Source organism: Argiope bruennichi, chromosome 8, assembly GCF_947563725.1.
Source record: "Argiope bruennichi chromosome 8, qqArgBrue1.1, whole genome shotgun sequence".
Classification (NCBI taxonomy): domain Eukaryota; kingdom Metazoa; phylum Arthropoda; class Arachnida; order Araneae; family Araneidae; genus Argiope; species Argiope bruennichi.
In genome coordinates this window covers 126,549,860-126,567,137 of record NC_079158.1, presented here as the reverse complement: position 1 = coordinate 126,567,137, position 17,278 = coordinate 126,549,860, and the positions used below count along the sequence as shown (strand labels likewise).

General features: G+C 45.3%; 36 non-coding genes across 36 annotated transcripts; all 36 read right to left on the bottom strand.

Moving 5' to 3' along the window:
• Positions 1-55: 55 nt before the first annotated feature.
• Positions 56-145, bottom strand: Trnam-cau (transfer RNA methionine (anticodon CAU)). Its single transcript is given in 2 exon segments — positions 56-91; positions 109-145. It is a non-coding gene; the product is annotated as a tRNA-Met (tRNA).
• Positions 146-1,512: 1,367 nt separating this feature from the next.
• On the bottom strand, positions 1,513-1,602 carry Trnam-cau (transfer RNA methionine (anticodon CAU)). Its single transcript is given in 2 exon segments — positions 1,513-1,548; positions 1,566-1,602. It is a non-coding gene; the product is annotated as a tRNA-Met (tRNA).
• Positions 1,603-1,996: 394 nt separating this feature from the next.
• Positions 1,997-2,086, bottom strand: Trnam-cau (transfer RNA methionine (anticodon CAU)). Its single transcript is given in 2 exon segments — positions 1,997-2,032; positions 2,050-2,086. It is a non-coding gene; the product is annotated as a tRNA-Met (tRNA).
• Positions 2,087-2,807: 721 nt separating this feature from the next.
• On the bottom strand, positions 2,808-2,897 carry Trnam-cau (transfer RNA methionine (anticodon CAU)). Its single transcript is given in 2 exon segments — positions 2,808-2,843; positions 2,861-2,897. It is a non-coding gene; the product is annotated as a tRNA-Met (tRNA).
• A 234-nt stretch (positions 2,898-3,131) lies between these two features.
• Positions 3,132-3,221, bottom strand: Trnam-cau (transfer RNA methionine (anticodon CAU)). Its single transcript is given in 2 exon segments — positions 3,132-3,167; positions 3,185-3,221. It is a non-coding gene; the product is annotated as a tRNA-Met (tRNA).
• Positions 3,222-3,617: 396 nt separating this feature from the next.
• Positions 3,618-3,707, bottom strand: Trnam-cau (transfer RNA methionine (anticodon CAU)). Its single transcript is given in 2 exon segments — positions 3,618-3,653; positions 3,671-3,707. It is a non-coding gene; the product is annotated as a tRNA-Met (tRNA).
• A 72-nt stretch (positions 3,708-3,779) lies between these two features.
• Trnam-cau (transfer RNA methionine (anticodon CAU)) lies at positions 3,780-3,869 on the bottom strand. Its single transcript is given in 2 exon segments — positions 3,780-3,815; positions 3,833-3,869. It is a non-coding gene; the product is annotated as a tRNA-Met (tRNA).
• Positions 3,870-4,589: 720 nt separating this feature from the next.
• On the bottom strand, positions 4,590-4,679 carry Trnam-cau (transfer RNA methionine (anticodon CAU)). The gene is given in 2 exon segments: positions 4,590-4,625; positions 4,643-4,679. It is a non-coding gene; the product is annotated as a tRNA-Met (tRNA).
• A 72-nt stretch (positions 4,680-4,751) lies between these two features.
• Trnam-cau (transfer RNA methionine (anticodon CAU)) lies at positions 4,752-4,841 on the bottom strand. Its single transcript is given in 2 exon segments — positions 4,752-4,787; positions 4,805-4,841. It is a non-coding gene; the product is annotated as a tRNA-Met (tRNA).
• Positions 4,842-5,000: 159 nt separating this feature from the next.
• On the bottom strand, positions 5,001-5,090 carry Trnam-cau (transfer RNA methionine (anticodon CAU)). Its single transcript is given in 2 exon segments — positions 5,001-5,036; positions 5,054-5,090. It is a non-coding gene; the product is annotated as a tRNA-Met (tRNA).
• A 72-nt stretch (positions 5,091-5,162) lies between these two features.
• On the bottom strand, positions 5,163-5,252 carry Trnam-cau (transfer RNA methionine (anticodon CAU)). The gene is given in 2 exon segments: positions 5,163-5,198; positions 5,216-5,252. It is a non-coding gene; the product is annotated as a tRNA-Met (tRNA).
• A 558-nt stretch (positions 5,253-5,810) lies between these two features.
• Trnam-cau (transfer RNA methionine (anticodon CAU)) lies at positions 5,811-5,900 on the bottom strand. The gene is given in 2 exon segments: positions 5,811-5,846; positions 5,864-5,900. It is a non-coding gene; the product is annotated as a tRNA-Met (tRNA).
• Positions 5,901-6,296: 396 nt separating this feature from the next.
• Trnam-cau (transfer RNA methionine (anticodon CAU)) lies at positions 6,297-6,386 on the bottom strand. The gene is given in 2 exon segments: positions 6,297-6,332; positions 6,350-6,386. It is a non-coding gene; the product is annotated as a tRNA-Met (tRNA).
• A 234-nt stretch (positions 6,387-6,620) lies between these two features.
• On the bottom strand, positions 6,621-6,710 carry Trnam-cau (transfer RNA methionine (anticodon CAU)). The gene is given in 2 exon segments: positions 6,621-6,656; positions 6,674-6,710. It is a non-coding gene; the product is annotated as a tRNA-Met (tRNA).
• Positions 6,711-7,431: 721 nt separating this feature from the next.
• On the bottom strand, positions 7,432-7,521 carry Trnam-cau (transfer RNA methionine (anticodon CAU)). Its single transcript is given in 2 exon segments — positions 7,432-7,467; positions 7,485-7,521. It is a non-coding gene; the product is annotated as a tRNA-Met (tRNA).
• Positions 7,522-7,592: 71 nt separating this feature from the next.
• On the bottom strand, positions 7,593-7,682 carry Trnam-cau (transfer RNA methionine (anticodon CAU)). Its single transcript is given in 2 exon segments — positions 7,593-7,628; positions 7,646-7,682. It is a non-coding gene; the product is annotated as a tRNA-Met (tRNA).
• Positions 7,683-7,754: 72 nt separating this feature from the next.
• Positions 7,755-7,844, bottom strand: Trnam-cau (transfer RNA methionine (anticodon CAU)). Its single transcript is given in 2 exon segments — positions 7,755-7,790; positions 7,808-7,844. It is a non-coding gene; the product is annotated as a tRNA-Met (tRNA).
• A 321-nt stretch (positions 7,845-8,165) lies between these two features.
• On the bottom strand, positions 8,166-8,255 carry Trnam-cau (transfer RNA methionine (anticodon CAU)). Its single transcript is given in 2 exon segments — positions 8,166-8,201; positions 8,219-8,255. It is a non-coding gene; the product is annotated as a tRNA-Met (tRNA).
• A 72-nt stretch (positions 8,256-8,327) lies between these two features.
• Trnam-cau (transfer RNA methionine (anticodon CAU)) lies at positions 8,328-8,417 on the bottom strand. The gene is given in 2 exon segments: positions 8,328-8,363; positions 8,381-8,417. It is a non-coding gene; the product is annotated as a tRNA-Met (tRNA).
• Positions 8,418-8,975: 558 nt separating this feature from the next.
• On the bottom strand, positions 8,976-9,065 carry Trnam-cau (transfer RNA methionine (anticodon CAU)). The gene is given in 2 exon segments: positions 8,976-9,011; positions 9,029-9,065. It is a non-coding gene; the product is annotated as a tRNA-Met (tRNA).
• Positions 9,066-9,461: 396 nt separating this feature from the next.
• Trnav-cac (transfer RNA valine (anticodon CAC)) lies at positions 9,462-9,551 on the bottom strand. The gene is given in 2 exon segments: positions 9,462-9,497; positions 9,515-9,551. It is a non-coding gene; the product is annotated as a tRNA-Val (tRNA).
• Positions 9,552-10,108: 557 nt separating this feature from the next.
• Positions 10,109-10,198, bottom strand: Trnam-cau (transfer RNA methionine (anticodon CAU)). Its single transcript is given in 2 exon segments — positions 10,109-10,144; positions 10,162-10,198. It is a non-coding gene; the product is annotated as a tRNA-Met (tRNA).
• A 72-nt stretch (positions 10,199-10,270) lies between these two features.
• Positions 10,271-10,360, bottom strand: Trnam-cau (transfer RNA methionine (anticodon CAU)). Its single transcript is given in 2 exon segments — positions 10,271-10,306; positions 10,324-10,360. It is a non-coding gene; the product is annotated as a tRNA-Met (tRNA).
• A 234-nt stretch (positions 10,361-10,594) lies between these two features.
• Trnam-cau (transfer RNA methionine (anticodon CAU)) lies at positions 10,595-10,684 on the bottom strand. The gene is given in 2 exon segments: positions 10,595-10,630; positions 10,648-10,684. It is a non-coding gene; the product is annotated as a tRNA-Met (tRNA).
• A 721-nt stretch (positions 10,685-11,405) lies between these two features.
• Trnam-cau (transfer RNA methionine (anticodon CAU)) lies at positions 11,406-11,495 on the bottom strand. The gene is given in 2 exon segments: positions 11,406-11,441; positions 11,459-11,495. It is a non-coding gene; the product is annotated as a tRNA-Met (tRNA).
• A 71-nt stretch (positions 11,496-11,566) lies between these two features.
• Trnam-cau (transfer RNA methionine (anticodon CAU)) lies at positions 11,567-11,656 on the bottom strand. Its single transcript is given in 2 exon segments — positions 11,567-11,602; positions 11,620-11,656. It is a non-coding gene; the product is annotated as a tRNA-Met (tRNA).
• A 321-nt stretch (positions 11,657-11,977) lies between these two features.
• On the bottom strand, positions 11,978-12,067 carry Trnam-cau (transfer RNA methionine (anticodon CAU)). The gene is given in 2 exon segments: positions 11,978-12,013; positions 12,031-12,067. It is a non-coding gene; the product is annotated as a tRNA-Met (tRNA).
• A 72-nt stretch (positions 12,068-12,139) lies between these two features.
• Positions 12,140-12,228, bottom strand: Trnay-aua (transfer RNA tyrosine (anticodon AUA)). The gene is given in 2 exon segments: positions 12,140-12,175; positions 12,192-12,228. It is a non-coding gene; the product is annotated as a tRNA-Tyr (tRNA).
• A 234-nt stretch (positions 12,229-12,462) lies between these two features.
• Trnam-cau (transfer RNA methionine (anticodon CAU)) lies at positions 12,463-12,552 on the bottom strand. The gene is given in 2 exon segments: positions 12,463-12,498; positions 12,516-12,552. It is a non-coding gene; the product is annotated as a tRNA-Met (tRNA).
• Positions 12,553-12,948: 396 nt separating this feature from the next.
• Trnam-cau (transfer RNA methionine (anticodon CAU)) lies at positions 12,949-13,038 on the bottom strand. Its single transcript is given in 2 exon segments — positions 12,949-12,984; positions 13,002-13,038. It is a non-coding gene; the product is annotated as a tRNA-Met (tRNA).
• Positions 13,039-13,272: 234 nt separating this feature from the next.
• Positions 13,273-13,362, bottom strand: Trnam-cau (transfer RNA methionine (anticodon CAU)). The gene is given in 2 exon segments: positions 13,273-13,308; positions 13,326-13,362. It is a non-coding gene; the product is annotated as a tRNA-Met (tRNA).
• Positions 13,363-14,082: 720 nt separating this feature from the next.
• Trnam-cau (transfer RNA methionine (anticodon CAU)) lies at positions 14,083-14,172 on the bottom strand. Its single transcript is given in 2 exon segments — positions 14,083-14,118; positions 14,136-14,172. It is a non-coding gene; the product is annotated as a tRNA-Met (tRNA).
• A 556-nt stretch (positions 14,173-14,728) lies between these two features.
• Positions 14,729-14,818, bottom strand: Trnav-cac (transfer RNA valine (anticodon CAC)). The gene is given in 2 exon segments: positions 14,729-14,764; positions 14,782-14,818. It is a non-coding gene; the product is annotated as a tRNA-Val (tRNA).
• Positions 14,819-15,052: 234 nt separating this feature from the next.
• Positions 15,053-15,142, bottom strand: Trnam-cau (transfer RNA methionine (anticodon CAU)). Its single transcript is given in 2 exon segments — positions 15,053-15,088; positions 15,106-15,142. It is a non-coding gene; the product is annotated as a tRNA-Met (tRNA).
• A 1,045-nt stretch (positions 15,143-16,187) lies between these two features.
• Positions 16,188-16,277, bottom strand: Trnam-cau (transfer RNA methionine (anticodon CAU)). The gene is given in 2 exon segments: positions 16,188-16,223; positions 16,241-16,277. It is a non-coding gene; the product is annotated as a tRNA-Met (tRNA).
• Positions 16,278-16,349: 72 nt separating this feature from the next.
• Trnam-cau (transfer RNA methionine (anticodon CAU)) lies at positions 16,350-16,439 on the bottom strand. The gene is given in 2 exon segments: positions 16,350-16,385; positions 16,403-16,439. It is a non-coding gene; the product is annotated as a tRNA-Met (tRNA).
• Positions 16,440-17,278: the final 839 nt, after the last annotated feature.

Below are 17,278 nucleotides of genomic sequence, written 5' to 3'. Positions count from 1 at the left end.
AGAAGAATATCGCAACGTTAACAAAACAAGTAACACCTTTCTCAAAAGGAAACGTTGCCCCGGGTGAGGATCGAACTCACGACCTTCAGATAGCTCTATAGAGAGGATTATGAGACTGACGCGCTGCCTACTGCGCTACCGAGGCTTCTAACTAATGGCAATAGAAGAATATCGCAACGTTAACAAAACAAGTAACAACTTTCTCAAAAAGAAACGCTGCCCCGGATGAGGATCGAACTCACGGTCTCCAGATAGCTCCATTGAGAGGATTATGAGACTGACGCGCTGCCTACTGCGCTACCGAAGCTTTGAACCCAGGGCAATAGAAAAATATCGCAACGTTAACAAAACAAGTAACAACTTTCTCAAAAGGAAACATTGCCCCGGGTGAGGATCGACTCACGACCTTCAGATAGCTCTATTGTGAGGATTATGAGACTGACGCGCTGCCTACTGCGCTACCGAGGCTTCGAACCAATTTCTATAGAAGAATATCTCAACGTTAACAAAACAAGTAACAACTTTTTCGAAAAATAACGTTGCCCCGGGTGAGGATCGAACTAACGCGCTCCAGATAGCTCTATTGAGAGGATTATGAGACTAACGCGCTGCCTACTGTGCTACCCAGGCTTCGAACCAATGGCAACAGACGAATATCGCAACGTTAACAAAACAAGTAACAACTTTCTCAAAAAGAAACGTTGCCCTGGGAGAGGATCGAACTCACGATATCCAGATAGCTCCATTGAGAGGATTATGAGACTGACGTGCTGCCTACTGCGCTACCGAGGCTTTGAACCCAGGGCAATAGAAGAATATCGCAACGTTAACAAAACAAGTAACATTTTTCTCAAAAGGAAACGGTGCCCCGGGTGAGGATCGAACTCACGACCTTCAGATAGCTCTATAGAGAGGATTATGAGACTGACGCGCTGCCTACTGCGCTACCTAGGCTTCGAACCAATGGCAATAGAAGAATATCGCTACGTTAACAAAACAAGTAACAACTTTCTCAAAAAGAAACGTTGCCCCGGGTGAGGATCGAACTCACGATCTCCAGTTAGCTCCATTGAGAGGATTATGTGTCTGACGTGCTGCCTACTGCGCTACCGAGGCTTTGACCCTAGGGCAATAGAAGAATATCGCAACGTTAACAAAACAAAAAACAACTTTCTCAAAAGGAAACATTGCCCCGGGTGAGGATCGAACTCACGACCTTCAGATAGCTCCATTGAGAGGATTATGAGACTGACGCGCTGCCTACTGTGCTACCCAGGCTTCGAACCAATGGCAACAGACGAATATCGCAACGTTAACAAAACAAGTAACAACTTTCTCAAAAAGAAACGTTGCCCTGGGTGAGGATCGAACTCACGATATCCAGATAGCTCCATTGAGAGGATTATGAGACTGACGTTCTGCCTACTGCGCTACCGAGGCTTTGAACCCAGGGCAATAGAAGAATATCGCAACGTTAACAAAACAAGTAACATTTTTCTCAAAAGGAAACGGTGCCCCGGGTGAGGATCGAACTCACGACCTTCAGATAGCTCTATAGAGAGGATTATGAGACTGACGCGCTGCCTACTGCGCTACCGAGGTTTCTAACTAATGGCAATAGAAGAATATCGCAACGTTAACAAAACAAGTAAACTTTCTCAAAAAGAAACGTTGCCCCGGGTGAGGATCGAACTCCCGGTCTCCAGATAGCTCTATTGAGAGGATTGTGAGACTGATGCGCTGCCTACTGCGCTACCTAGGCTTCGAACCAATGGCAATAGAAGAATATCGCTACGTTAACAAAACAAGTAACAACTTTCTCAAAAAGAAACGTTGCCCCGGGTGAGGATCGAACTCACGATCTCCAGTTAGCTCCATTAAGAGGATTATGTGTCTGACGTGCTGCCTACTGCGCTACCGAGGCTTTGATCCTAGGGCAATAGAAGAATATCGCAACGTTAACAAAACAAAAAACAACTTTCTCAAAAGGAAACATTGCCCCGGGTGAGGATCGAACTCACGACCTTCAGATAGCTCCATTGAGAGGATTATGAGACTGACGCGCTGCCTACTGCGCTACCGAGGCTTCGAACCAATTTCTATAGAAGAATATCTCAACGTTAACAAAACAAGTAACAACTTTTTCGAAAAATAACGTTGCCCCGGGTGAGAATCGAACTAACGACCTCCAGATAGCTCTATTGAGAGGATTATGAGACTAACGCGCTGCCTACTGTGCTACCCATTCTTCGAATCAATGGCAAAAGATGAATATCGCAACTTTAGCAAAAAAAGAAAAAGGATGTTCAAAATACAACATTGCTCCGGGTGACGATCGAACTCACGACCTTCAGATAGCTCTATTGAGAGGATTATGAGACTGGCGCGCTGCCTACTGCGCTACCGAGGCTTCGAAACCATGGCAATAGAAGAATATCGCAACGTTAACAAAACAAGTAACAACTTCCTCAAAAAGAAACGTTGCCCCGGGTGAGGATCGAACTCACGACCTTCAGATACCTCTATAGAGAAGATTATGAGACTGACGCGCTACCTACTGCGCTACAGAGAAGTCGAGCCAATGGCAATAGAAGAATATCGCAACGTTAACAAAACAAGTAACAACTTTTTCAAAAAATAACGTAGCCACGAGTGAGGATCGAACTCACTAACTTCAAATAGCTCTATTGAGATAATAATGATTCTGACGCGCTGCCTACTGCGCTACAGAGGCGTCGAAGCAATGGCAATAGATGAATATCGCAACTTTAACAAAAAAAAGAAAATGATTTTTCATAAAATAACGTTACCCCGGGTGAGGATCGAACTCACGACCTTCAGATAGCTCTATTGAGAGGATTATGAGACTGATGCGCTGCCTACTGCGCTACCGAGGCGTCGAAACCATGGCAATAGAAGAATATCGCAACGTTAACAAAACAAGTAACAACTTTCTCAAAAAGAAACGTTGCCCCGGGTGAGGATCGATTTCAAGACCATCATATAGCTCTATAGAGAGGATTATGAGACTGACGCGCTGCTTACTGCGCTACCGAGGCTTTGAACCCAGGGCAATAGAAGAATATCGCAACGTTAACAAAACAAGTAAAACCTTTCTCAAAAGGAAACGTTGCCTCGGGTGAGGATCGAACTCACGACCTTCAGATAGCTCTATTGAGAGGATTATGAGACTGACGCGCTGCCTACTGCGCTACCGAGGCTTCGAACCAATTTCTATAGAAGAATATCTCAACGTTAACAAAACAAGTAACAACTTTTTCGAAAAATAACGTTGCCCCGGGTGAGGATCGAACTAACGACCTCCAGATAGCTCTGTTGAGAGGATTATGAGACTAACGCGCTGCCTACTGTGCTACCCAGGCTTCGAATCAATAGCAACAGAAGAATATCGCAACGTTAACAAAACAAGTAACAACTTTCTCAAAAAGAAACGTTGCCCCGGGTGAGGATCGAACTCACGATACCCAGATAGCTCCATTGAGAGGATTATGAGACTGACGCGCTGCCTACTGCGCTACCGAGGCTTTGAACCCAGGGCAATAGAAGAATATCGCAACGTTAACAAAACAAGTAACACCTTTCTCAAAAGGAAACGTTGCCCCGGGTGAGGATCGAACTCACGACCTTCAGATAGCTCTATTGAGAGGATTATGAGACTGACGCGCTGCCTACTGCGCTACCGAGGCTTCGAACCAATGGCAATAGAAGAATATCGCAACGTTAACAAAACAAGTAACAACTTTCTCAAAAAGAAACGTTGCCCCGGGTGAGGATCGAACTCACGACCTTCAGATAGCTCTATAGAGAAGATTATGAGACTGACGCGCTACCTACTGCGCTACGGAGGCTTCGAGCCAATGGCAATAGAAGAATATCGCAACGTTAACAAAACAAGTAACAACTTTTTCAAAAAATAACGTAGCCACGAGTGAGGATCGAACTCACTAACTTCAAATAGTTCTATTGAGATAATAATGATTCTGGCGCGCTGCCTACTGCGCTACAGAGGCGTCGAAGCAATGGCAATAGATGAATATCGCAACTTTAACAAATAAAAGAAAAAGATTTTTCATAAAATAACGTTAACCCGGGTGAGGATCGAACTCACGACCTTCAGATAGCTCTATTGAGAGGATTATGAGACTGATGCGCTGCCTACTGCGCTACCGAGGCGTCGAAACCATGGCAATAGAAGAATATCGCAACGTTAACAAAACAAGTAACAACTTTCTCAAAAAGAAACGTTGCCCCGGGTGAGGATCGAACTCACGACCTTCAGATAGCTCTATAGAGAGGATTATGAGACTGACGTGCTGCCTACTGCGCTACCGAGGCTTCTAACTAATGGCAATAGAAGAATATCGCAACGTTAACAAAACAAGTAACAACTTTCTCAAAAGGAACCGTTGCCCCGGGTGAGGATCGAACTCACGGTCTCCAGATAGCTCCATTGAGAGGATTATGAGACTGACGCGCTGCCTACTGCGCTACTGAGGCTTTGAACCCAGGTCAATAGAAGAATATCGCAACGTTAATAAACAAGTAACAACTTTCTCAAAAGGAAACATTGCCCCGGGTGAGGATCGAACTCACGACCTTCAGATAGCTCTATTGAGAGGATTATGAGACTGACGCGCTGCCTACTGCGCTACCGAGGCTTCGAACCAATTTCTATAGAAGAATATCGCAACGTTAACAAAACAAGTAACAACTTTCTCAAAAGGAAACATTGCCCCGGGTGAGGATCGAACTCACGACCTTCAGATAGCTCTATTGAGAGGATTATGAGACTGACGCGCTGCCTACTGCGCTACCGAGGCCCCGGGTGAGGATCGAACTCACGACCTTCAGATAGCTCTATAGAGAGGATTATGAGACTGACACGCTGCCTACTGCGCTACCGAGGCTTCTAACTAATGATAATAGAAGGATATCGCAACGTTAACAAAACAAGTAACAACTTTCTCAAAAAGAAACGCTGCCCCGGGTGAGGATCGAACTCACGGTCTCCAGATAGCTCCATTGAGAGGATTATGAGACTGACGCGCTGCCTACTGCGCTACCGAGGCTTCGAACCAATGGCAATAGAAGAATATCGCAACGTTAACAAAACAAGTAACAACTTTCTCAAAGGAAAACGTTGCCCCGAGTGAGGATCGAACTCACGACCTTCAGATAGCTCTATAGAGACGATTATGAGACTGACGCGCTGCCTACTGCGCTACCGAGGCTTCTAACTAATGGCAATAGAAGAATATCGCAACGTTAACAAAACAAATAACAACTTTCTCAAAAAGAAACGCTGCCCCGGATGAGTATCGAACTCACGGTCTCCAGATAGCTCCATTGAGAGGATTATGAGACTGACGCGCTGCCTACTGCGCTACCGAAGCTTTGAACCCAGGGCAATAGAAGAATATCGCAACGTTAACAAAACAAGTAACAACTTTCTCAAAAGGAAACGTTGCCCCGGGTGAGGATCGAACTCAAGACCTACAGATAGCTCTATTGAGAGGATTATGAGACTGACGCGCTGCCTACTGCGCTACCGAGGCTTCGAACCGATGGCAATAGAAGAATATCGCAACGTTAACAAAACAAGTAACAACTTTCTCAAAAAGAAACGTTGCCCCGGGTGAGGATCGAACTCACGATCTCCAGATAGCTCCATTGAGGGGATTATGTGTCTGATGCGCTGCCTACTGCGCTACCGAGTCTTTGAACCCAGGGCAATAGAAGAATATCGCAACGTTAACAAAACAAGTAACAACTTTCTCAAAAGGAAACATTGCCCCGGGTGAGGATCGAACTCACGACCTTCAGATAGCTATATTGAGAGGATTATGAGACTGACGCGCTGCCTACTGCGCTACCGAGGCTTCGAGCCAATTTCTATAGAAGAATATCTCAACGTTAACAAAACAAGTAACACCTTTTTTGAAAAATAACGTTGCCCCGTGTGAGGATCGAACTAACGCCCTCCAGATAGCTCTATTGAGAGGATTATGAGACTAACGCGCTGCCTACTGTGCTACCCAGGCTTCGAATCAATAGCAACAGAAGAATATCGCAACGTTAACAAAACAAGTAACAACTTTCTCAAAAAGAAACGTTGCCCCGGGTGAGGATCGAACTCACGATACCCAGATAGCTCCATTGAGAGGATTATGAGACTGACGTGCTGCCTACTGCGCTACCGAGGCTTTGAAGCCAGGGCAATAGAAGAATATCGCAACGTTAACAAAACAAGTAACAACTTTCTCAAAAGGAAACGTTGCCCCGGGTGAGGATCGAACTCACGACCTTCAGATAGCTCTATAGAGTGGATTATGAGACTGACACGCTGCCTACTGCGCTACCGAGGCTTCTAACTAATGATAATAGAAGGATATCGCAACGTTAACAAAACAAGTAACAACTTTCTCAAAAAGAAACGCTGCCCCGGGTGAGGATCGAACTCACTGTCTCCAGATAGCTGCATTGAGAGGATTATGAGACTGACGCGCTGCCTACTGCGCTACCGAGGCTTTGAACCCAGGGCAATAGAAGAATATCGCAACGTTAACAAAACAAGTAACAACTTTCTCAAAAGGAAACGTTGCCCCGGGTGAGGATCGAACTCACGACCTTCAGATAGCTCTATTGAGAGGATTATGAGACTGACGCGCTGCCTACTGCGCTACCGAGGCTTCGAACCAATGGCAATAGAAGAATATCGCAACGTTAAGAAAACAAGTAACAACTTTCTCAAAAAGAAACGTTGCCCCGGGTGAGGATCGAACTCACGACCTTCAGATAGCTCTATAGAGAAGATTATGAGACTGACGCGCTACCTACAGCGCTACGGAGGCTTCGAGCCAATGGCAATAGAAGAATATCGCAACGTTAACAAAACAAGTAACAACTTTTTCAAAAAATAACGTAGCCACGAGTGAGGATCGAACTCACTAACTTCAAATAGTTCTATTGAGATAATAATGATTCTGACGCGCTGCCTACTGCGCTACAGAGGCGTCGAAGCAATGGCAATAGATGAATATCGCAACTTTAACAAATAAAAGAAAAAGATTTTTCATAAAATAACGTTAACCCGGGTGAGGATCGAACTCACGACCTTCAGATAGCTCTATTGAGAGGATTATGAGACTGATGCGCTGCCTACTGCGCTACCGAGGCGTCGAAACCATGGCAATAGAAGAATATCGCAACGTTAACAAAAAAAGTAACAACTTTCTCAAAAAGAAACGTTGCCCCGGGTGAGGATCGAACTCACGACCTTCTGATAGCTCTATAGAGAGGATTATGAGACTGACGTGCTGCCTACTGCGCTACCGAGGCTTCTAACTAATGGCAATAGAAGAATATCGCAACGTTAACAAAACAAGTAACAATTTTCTCAAAAAGAACCGTTGCCCCGGGTGAGGATCGAACTCACGGTCTCCAGATAGCTCCATTGAGAGGAGTATGAGACTGACGCGCTGCCTACTGCGCTACCGAGGCTTTGAACCCAGGTCAATAGAAGAATATCGCAACGTTAATAAACAAGTAACAACTTTCTCGAAAGGAAACATTGCCCCGGGTGAGGATCGAACTCACGACCTTCAGATAGCTCTATTGAGAGGATTATGAGACTGACGCGCTGCCTACTGTGCTACCGAGGCTTCGAACCAATTTCTATAGAAGAATATCGCAACGTTAACAAAACAAGTAACAACTTTCTCAAAAGGAAACATTGCCCCGGGTGAGGATCGAACTCACGACCTTCAGATAGCTCTATTGAGAGGATTATGAGACTGACGCGCTGCCTACTGCGCTACCGAGGCCGCGGGTGAGGATCGAACTCACGACCTTCAGATAGCTCTATAGAGAGGATTATGAGACTGACACGCTGCCTACTGCGCTACCGAGGCTTCTAACTAATGATAATAGAAGGATATCGCAACGTTAACAAAACAAGTAACAACTTTCTCAAAAAGAAACGCTGCTCCGGGTGAGGATCGAACTCACGGTCTCCAGATAGCTCCATTGAGAGGATTATGAGACTGACGCGCTGCCTACTGCGCTACCGAGGCTTTGAACCCAGGGCAATAAAAGAATATCGCAACGTTAACAAAACAAGTAACAACTTTCTCAAAAGGAAACGTTGCCCCGGGTGAGGATCGAACTCACGACCTTCAGATAGCTCTATTGAGAGGATTATGAGACTGACGCGCTGCCTACTGCGCTACCGAGGCTTCGAACCAATGGCAATAGAAGAATATCGCAACGTTAACAAAACAAGTAACAACTTTCTCAAAAGAAAACGTTGCCCCGAGTGAGGATCGAACTCACGACCTTCAGATAGCTCTATAGAGAGGATTATGAGACTGACGCGCTGCCTACTGCGCTACCGAGGCTTCTAACTAATGGCAATAGAAGAATATCGCAACGTTAACAGAACAAGTAACAACTTTCTCAAAAAGAAACGCTGCCCCGGATGAGTATCGAACTCACGGTCTCCAGATAGCTCCATTGAGAGGATTATGAGACTGACGCGCTGCCTACTGCACTACCGAAGCTTTGAACCCAGGGCAATAGAAGAATATCGCAACGTTAACAAAACAAGTAACAACTTTCTCAAAAGGAAACGTTGCCCCGGGTGAGGATCGAACTCAAGACCTACAGATAGCTCTATTGAGAGGATTATGAGACTGACGCGCTGCCTACTGCGCTACCGAGGCTTCGAACCGATGGCAATAGAAGAATATCGCAACGTTAACAAAACAAGTAAACACTTTCTCAAAAAGAAACGTTGCCCCGGGTGAGGATCGAACTCACGATCTCCAGATAGCTCCATTGAGGGGATTATGTGTCTGACGCGCTGCCTACTGCGCTACCGAGTCTTTGAACCCAGGGCAATAGAAGAATATCGCAACGTTAACAAAACAAGTAACAACTTTCTCAAAAGGAAACATTGCCCCGGGTGAGGATCGAACTCACGACCTTCAGATAGCTATATTGAGAGGATTATGAGACTGACGCGCTGCCTACTGCGCTACCGAGGCTTCGAACCAATTTCTATAGAAGAATATCTCAACGTTAACAAAACAAGTAACAACTTTTTCGAAAAATAACGTTGCCCCGGGTGAGGATCGAACTAACGCCCTCCAGATAGCTCTATTGAGAGGATTATGAGACTAACGCGCTGCCTACTGTGCTACCCAGGCTTCGAACCAATGGCAACAGACGAATATCGCAACGTTAACAAAACAAGTAACAACTTTCTCAAAAAGAAACGTTGCCCTGGGTGAGGATCGAACTCACGATATCCAGATAGCTCCATTGAGAGGATTATGAGACTGACGTGCTGCCTACTGCGCTACCGAGGCTTTGAACCCAGGGCAATAGAAGAATATCGCAACGTTAACAAAACAAGTAACATTTTTCTCAAAAGGAAACGTTGCCCCGGGTGAGGATCGAACTCACGGTCTCCAGATAGCTCTATTGAGAGGATTGTGAGACTGATGCGCTGCCTACTGCGCTACCTAGGCTTCGAACCAATGGCAATAGAAGAATATCGCAACGTTAACAAAACAAGTAACAACTTTCTCAAAAAGAAACGTTGCCCCGGGTGAGGATCGAACTCACGATCTCCAGTTAGCTCCATTGAGAGGATTATGTATCTGACGTGCTGCCTACTGCGCTACCGAGGCTTTGACCCTTGGGCAATAGAAGAATATCGCAACGTTAACAAAACAAAAAACAACTTTCTCAAAAGGAAACATTGCCCCGGGTGAGGATCGAACTCACGACCTTCAGATAGCTCTATTGAGAGGATTATGAGACTGACGCGCTGCCTACTGCGCTCCCGAGCTTCGAACCAATTGCTATAGAAGAATATCTCAACGTTAACAAAACAAGTAACAACTTTCTCAAAAAGAAACGTTGCCCCGGGTGAGGATCGAACTCACGATATCCAGATAGCTCCATTGAGAGGATTATGAGACTGACCTGCTGCCTACTGCGCTACCGAGGCTTTGAAGCCAGGGCAATAGAAGAATATCGCAACGTTAACAAAACAAGTAACAACTTTCTCAAAAGAAAACGTTGCCCCGGGTGAGGATCGAACTCACGACCTTCAGATAGCTCTATAGAGAGGATTATGAGACTGACACGCTGCCTACTGCGCTACCGAGGCTTCTAACTAATGATAATAGAAGGATATCGCAACGTTAACAAAACAAGTAACAACTTTCTCATAAAGAAACGCTGCCCCGGGTGAGGATCGAACTCACGGTCTCCAGATAGCTCCATTGAGAGGATTATGAGACTGACGCGCTGCCTACTGCGCTACCGAGGCTTTGAACCCAGGGCAATAGAAGAATATCGCAACGTTAACAAAACAAGTAACAACTTTCTCAAAAGGAAACGTTGCCCCGGGTGAGGATCGAACTCACGACCTTCAGATAGCTCTATTGAGAGGATTATGAGACTGACGCGCTGCCTACGGCGCTACCGAGGCTTCGAACCAATGGCAATAGAAGAATATCGCAACGTTAACAAAACAAGTAACAACTTTCTCAAAAAGAAACGTTGCCCCGGGTGAGGATCGAACTCACGACCTTCAGATAGCTCTATAGAGAAGATTATGAGACTGACGCGCTACCTACTGCGCTACCGAGGCTTCGAGCCAATGGCAATAGAAGAATATCGCAACGTTAACAAAACAAGTAACAACTTTTTCAAAAAATAACGTAGCCACGAGTGAGGATCGAACTCACTAACTTCAAATAGTTCTATTGAGATAATAATGATTCTGACGCGCTGCCTACTGCGCTACAGAGGCGTCGAAGCAATGGCAATAGATGAATATCGCAACTTTAACAAATAAAAGAAAAAGATTTTTCATAAAATAACGTTAACCCGGGTGAGGATCGAACTCACGACCTTCAGATAGCTCTATTGAGAGGATTATGAGACTGATGCGCTGCCTACTGCGCTACCGAGGCGTCGAAACCATGGCAATAGAAGAATATCGCAACGTTAACAAAACAAGTAACAACTTTCTCAAAAAGAAACGTTGCCCCGGGTGAGGATCGAACTCACGACCTTCATATAGCTCTATAGAGAGGATTATGAGACTGACGCGCTGCCTACTGCGCTACCGAGGCTTTGAACCCAGGGCAATAGAAGAATATCGCAACGTTAACAAAACAAGTAACAACTTTCTCAAAAGGAAACGTTGCCCCGCGTGAGGATCGAACTCACGACCTTCAGATAGCTCTATAGAGAGGATTATGAGAGTGACGTGCTGCCTACTGCGCTACCGAGGCTTCTAACTAATGGCAATAGAAGAATATCGCAACGTTAACAAAACAAGTAACAACTTTCTCAAAAAGAACCGTTGCCCCGGGTGAGGATCGAACTCACGGTCTCCAGATAGCTCCATTGAGAGGATTATGAGACTGACGCGCTGCCTACTGCGCTACCGAGGCTTTGAACCCAGGTCAATAGAAGAATATCGCAACGTTAATATACAAGTAACAACTTTCTCAAAAGGAAACATTGCCCCGGGTGAGGATCGAACTCACGACCTTCAGATAGCTCTATTGAGAGGATTATGAGACTGACGCGCTGCCTACTGCGCTACCGAGGCCCCGGGTGAGGATCGAACTCACGACCTTCAGATAGCTCTATAGAGAGGATTATGAGACTGACACGCTTCCTACTGCGCTACCGAGGCTTCTAACTAATGATAATAGAAGGATATCGCAACGTTAACAAAACAAGTAACAACTTTCTCAAAAAGAAACGCTGCCCCGGGTGAGGATCGAACTCACGGTCTCCAGATAGCTCCATTGAGAGGATTATGAGACTGAGGCGCTGCCTACTGCGCTACCGAGGCTTTGAACCCAGGGCAATAGAAGAATATCGCAACGTTAACAAAACAAGTAACAACTTTCTCAAAAGGAAACGTTGCCCCGGGTGAGGATCGAACTCACGACCTTCAGATAGCTCTATTGAGAGGATTATGAGACTGACGCGCTGCCTACTGCGCTACCGAGGCTTCGAACCAATGGCAATAGAAGAATATCGCAACGTTAACAAAACAAGTAACAACTTTCTCAAAAAGAAACGTTGCCCCGGGTGAGGATCGAACTCACGACCTTCAGATAGCTCTATAGAGAAGATTATGAACTGAAGCGCTACCTACTGCGCTACCGAGGCTTCGAGCCAATGGCAATAGAAGAATATCGCAATGTTAACAAAAGAAGTAACAACGTTTTCAAAAAATAACGTAGCCACGATTGAGGATCGAACTCACTAACTTCAAATAGCTCTATTGAAATAATAATGATTCTGACGCGCTGCCTACTGCGCTACAGAGGCGTCGAAGCAAAAGCAATAGATGAATATCGCAACTTTAACAAAACAAGTCACAACTTTCTCAAACGGAAACATTGCCCCGGGTGAGGATCGAACTCACGACCTTCAGATAGCTCTATTGAGAGGATTATGAGACTGACGCGCTGCCTACTGCGCTACCGAGGCTTCGAACCAATTTCTATAGAAGAATATCTCAACGTTAACAACACAAGTAACAACTTTTTCGAAAAATAACGTTGCCCCGGGTGAGGATCGAACTAACGACCTCCAGATAGCTCTATTGAGAGGATTATGAGACTAACGCGCTGCCTACTGTGCTACCCAGGCTTCGAACCAATGGCAACAGAACAATATCGCAACGTAAACAAAACAAGTAACAACTTTCTCAAAAAGAAACGTTGCCCCGGGTGAGGATCGAACTCACGATCTCCAGATAGCTCCATTGAGAGGATTATGAGACTGACGCGATGCCTACTGCGCTACCGAGGCTTTGAACCCAGGGCAATAGAAGAATATCGCAACGTTAACAAATCAAGTAACAACTTTCTCAAAAGGAAACGTTGCCCCGGGTGAGGATCGAACTCACGACCTTCAGATAGCTCTATAGAGAGGATTATGAGACTGACGCGCTGCCTACTGCGCTACCGAGGCTTCTAACTAATGGCAATAGAAGAATATCGCAACGTTAACAAAAGAAGTAACAACGTTTTCAAAAACTAACGTAGCCACGAGTGAGGATCGAACTCACTAACTTCAAATAGCTCTATTGAAATAATAATGATTCTGACGCGCTGCCTACTGCGCTACAGAGGCGTCGAAGCAAAAGCAATAGATGAATATCGCAACTTTAACAAAACAAGTCACAACTTTCTCAAACGGAAACATTGCCCCGGGTGAGGATCGAACTCACGACCTTCAGATAGCTCTATTGAGAGGATTATGAGACTGACGCGCTGCCTACTGCGCTACCGAGGCTTCGAACCAATTTCTATAGAAGAATATCTCAACGTTAACAACACAATTAACAACTTTTTCGAAAAATAACGTTGCCCCGGGTGAGGATCGAACTAACGACCTCCAGATAGCTCTATTGAGAGGATTATGAGACTAACGCGCTGCCTACTGTGCTACCCAGGCTTCGAACCAATGGCAACAGAACAATATCGCAACGTTAACAAAACAAGTAACAACTTTCTCAAAAAGAAACGCTGCCCCGGATGAGGATCGAACTCACGGTCTCCAGATAGCTCCATTGAGAGGATTATGAGACTGACGCGCTGCCTACTGCGCTACCGAAGCTTTGAACCCAGGGCAATAGAAGAATATCGCAACGTTAACAAAACAAGTAACAACTTTCTCAAAAGGAAACGTTGCCCCGGGTGAGGATCGAACTCAAGACCTACAGATAGCTCTATTGAGAGGATTATGAGACTGACGCGCTGCCTACTGCGCTACCGAGGCTTCGAACCAATGGCAATAGAAGAATATCGCAACGTTAACAAAACAAGTAACAACTTTCTCAAAAAGAAACGTTGCCCCGGGTGAGGATCGAACTCACGATCTCCAGATAGCTCCATTGAGGGGATTATGTGTCTGACGCGCTGCCTACTTCGCTACCGAGTCTTTGAACCCAGGGCAATAGAAGAATATCGCAACGTTAACAAAACAAGTAACAACTTTCTCAAAAGGAAACATTGCCCCGGGTGAGGATCGAACTCACGACCTTCAGATAGCTCTATTGAGAGGATTATGAGACTGACGCGCTGCCTACTGCGCTACCGAGGCTTCGAACCAATTTCTATAGAAGAATATCTCAACGTTAACAAAACAAGTAACAACTTTTTCGAAAAATAACGTTGCCCCGGGTGAGGATCGAACTAACGCCCTCCAGATAGCTCTATTGAGAGTATTATGAGACTAACGCGCTGCCTACTGTGCTACCCAGGCTTCGAACCAATGGCAACAGACGAATATCGCAACGTTAACAAAACAAGTAACAACTTTCTCAAAAAGAAACGTTGCCCTGGGTGAGGATTGAACTCACGATATCCAGATAGCTCCATTGAGAGGATTATGAGACTGACGTGCTGCCTACTGCGCTACCGAGGCTTTGAACCCAGGGCAATAGAAGAATATCGCAACGTTAACAAAACAAGTAACATTTTTCTCAAAAGGAAACGGTGCCCCGGGTGAGGATCGAACTCACGACCTTCAGATAGCTCTATAGAGAGGATTATGAGACTGACGCGCTGCCTATTGCGCTACCGAGGTTTCTAACTAATGGCAATAGAAGAATATCGCAACGTTAACAAAACAAGTAAACTTTCTCAAAAAGAAACGTTGCCCCGGGTGAGGATCGAACTCACGGTCTCCAGATAGCTCTATTGAGAGGATTGTGAGACTGATGCGCTGCCTACTGCGCTACCTAGGCTTCGAACCAATGGCAATAGAAGAATATCGCAACGTTAACAAAACAAGTAACAACTTTCTCAAAAAGAAATGTTGCCCCGGGTGAGGATCGAACTCACGATCTCCAGTTAGCTCCATTGAGAGGATTATGTGTCTGACGTGCTGCCTACTCCGCTACCGAGGCTTTGACCCTAGGGCAATAGAAGAATATCGCAACGTTAACAAAACAAAAAACAACTTTCTCAAAAGGAAACATTGCCCCGGGTGAGGATCGAACTCACGACCTTCAGATAGCTCCATTGAGAAGATTATGAGACTGACGCGCTGCCTACTGCGCTACCGAGGCTTCGAACCAATTTCTATAGAAGAATATCTCAACGTTAACAAAACAAGTAACAACTTTTTCGAAAAAAAACGTTGCCCCGGGTGAGGATCGAACTAACGACCTCCAGATAGCTCTATTGAGAGGATTATGAGACTAACGCGCTGCCTACTGTGCTACCCATTCTTCGAATCAATGGCAAAAGATGAATATCGCAACTTTAGCAAAAAAAGAAAAAGGATGTTCAAAATACAACAGTGCTCCGGGTGACGGTCGAACTCACGACCTTCAGATAGCTCTATTGAGAGGATTATGAGACTGGCGCGCTGCCTACTGCGCTACCGAGGCTTCGAAACCATGGCAATAGAAGAATATCGCAACGTTAACAAAACAAGTAACAACTTCCTCAAAAAGAAACGTTGCCCCGGGTGAGGATCGAACTCACGACCTTCAGATAGCTCTATAGAGAAGATTATGAGACTGACGCTCTACCTACTGCGCTACAGAGAAGTCGAGCCAATGGCAATAGAAGAATATCGCAACGTTAACAAAACAAGTAACAACTTTTTCAAAAAATAACGTAGCCACGAGTGAGGATCAAACTCACTATTTTCAAATAGCTCTATTGAGATAATAATGATTCTGACGCGCTGCCTACTGCGCTACAGAGGCGTCGAAGCAATGGCAATAGATGAATATCGCAACTTTAACAAAAAAAAGAAAATGATTTTTCATAAAATAATGTTACCCCGGGTGAGGATCGAACTCACGACCTTCAGATAGCTCTATTGAGAGGATTATGAAACTGATGCGCTGCCTACTGCGCTACCGAGGCGTCGAAACCATGGCAATAGAAGAATATCGCAACGTTAACAAAACAAGTAACAACTTTCTCAAAAAGAAACGTTGCCCCGGGTGAGGATCGAACTCACGACCATCATATAGCTCTATAGAGATGATTATGAGACTGACGCGCTGCCTACTGCGCTACCGAGGCTTTGAACCCAGGGCAATAGAAGAATATCGCAACGTTAACAAAACAAGTAAAACCTTTCTCAAAAGGAAACGTTGCCTCGGGTGAGGATCGAACTCACGACCTTCAGATAGCTCTATAGAGAGGATTATGAGACTGACGCGCTGCCTACTGCGCTACCGAGGCTTCTAACTAATGGCAATAGAAGAATATCGCAACGTTAACAAAACAAGTAACAACTTTCTCAAAACGAACCGTTGCCCCGGGTGAGGATCGAACTCACGGTCTCCAGATAGCTCTATTGAGAGGATTATGAGACTGACGCGCTGCCTACTGCGCTACCGAGGCGTCGAAAACATGGCAATAGAAGAATATCGCAACGTTAACAAAACAAGTAACAACTTTCTCAAAAAGAAACGTTGCCCCGGGTGAGGATCGAACTCACGACCATCATATAGCTCTATAGAGAGGATTATGAGACTGACGCGCTGCCTACTGCGCTACCGAGGCTTTGAACCAATGGCAATAGAAGAATATCGCAACGTTAACAAAACAAGTAACTACTTTCTCAAATAGAAACGTTGCCACGGGTGAGGATCGAACTCACGATCTCCAGATAGCTCCATTGAGAGGATTATGTGTCTGACGTGCTGCCTACTGCGCTACCGAGGCTTTGAACCCAGGGCAATAGAAGAATATCGCAACGTTAACAAAAGAAGTAACAACTTTCTCAAAAGGAAACATTGCCCCGGGTGAGGATCGAACTCACGACCTTCAGATAGCTCTATTGAGAGGATTATGAGACTGACGCTCTGCCTACTGCGCTACCGAGGCTTCGAACCAAATACTATAGAAGAATATCTCAACGTTAACAAAACAAGTAACAACTTTTTCGAAAAATAACGTTGCCCCGGGTGAGGATCGAACTAACGACCTCCAGATAGCTCTGTTGAGAGGATTATGAGACTAACGCGCTGCCTACTGTGCTACCCAGGCTTCGAATCAATGGCAACAGAAGAATATCGCAACGTTAACAAAACAAGTAACAACTTTCTCAAAAAGAAACGTTGCCCCGGGTGAGGATCGAACTCAAGATATCCAGATAGCTCCATTGAGAGGATTATGAGACTGACGTGCTGCCTACTGCGCTACCGAGGCTTTGAAGCCAGGGCAATAGAAGAATATCG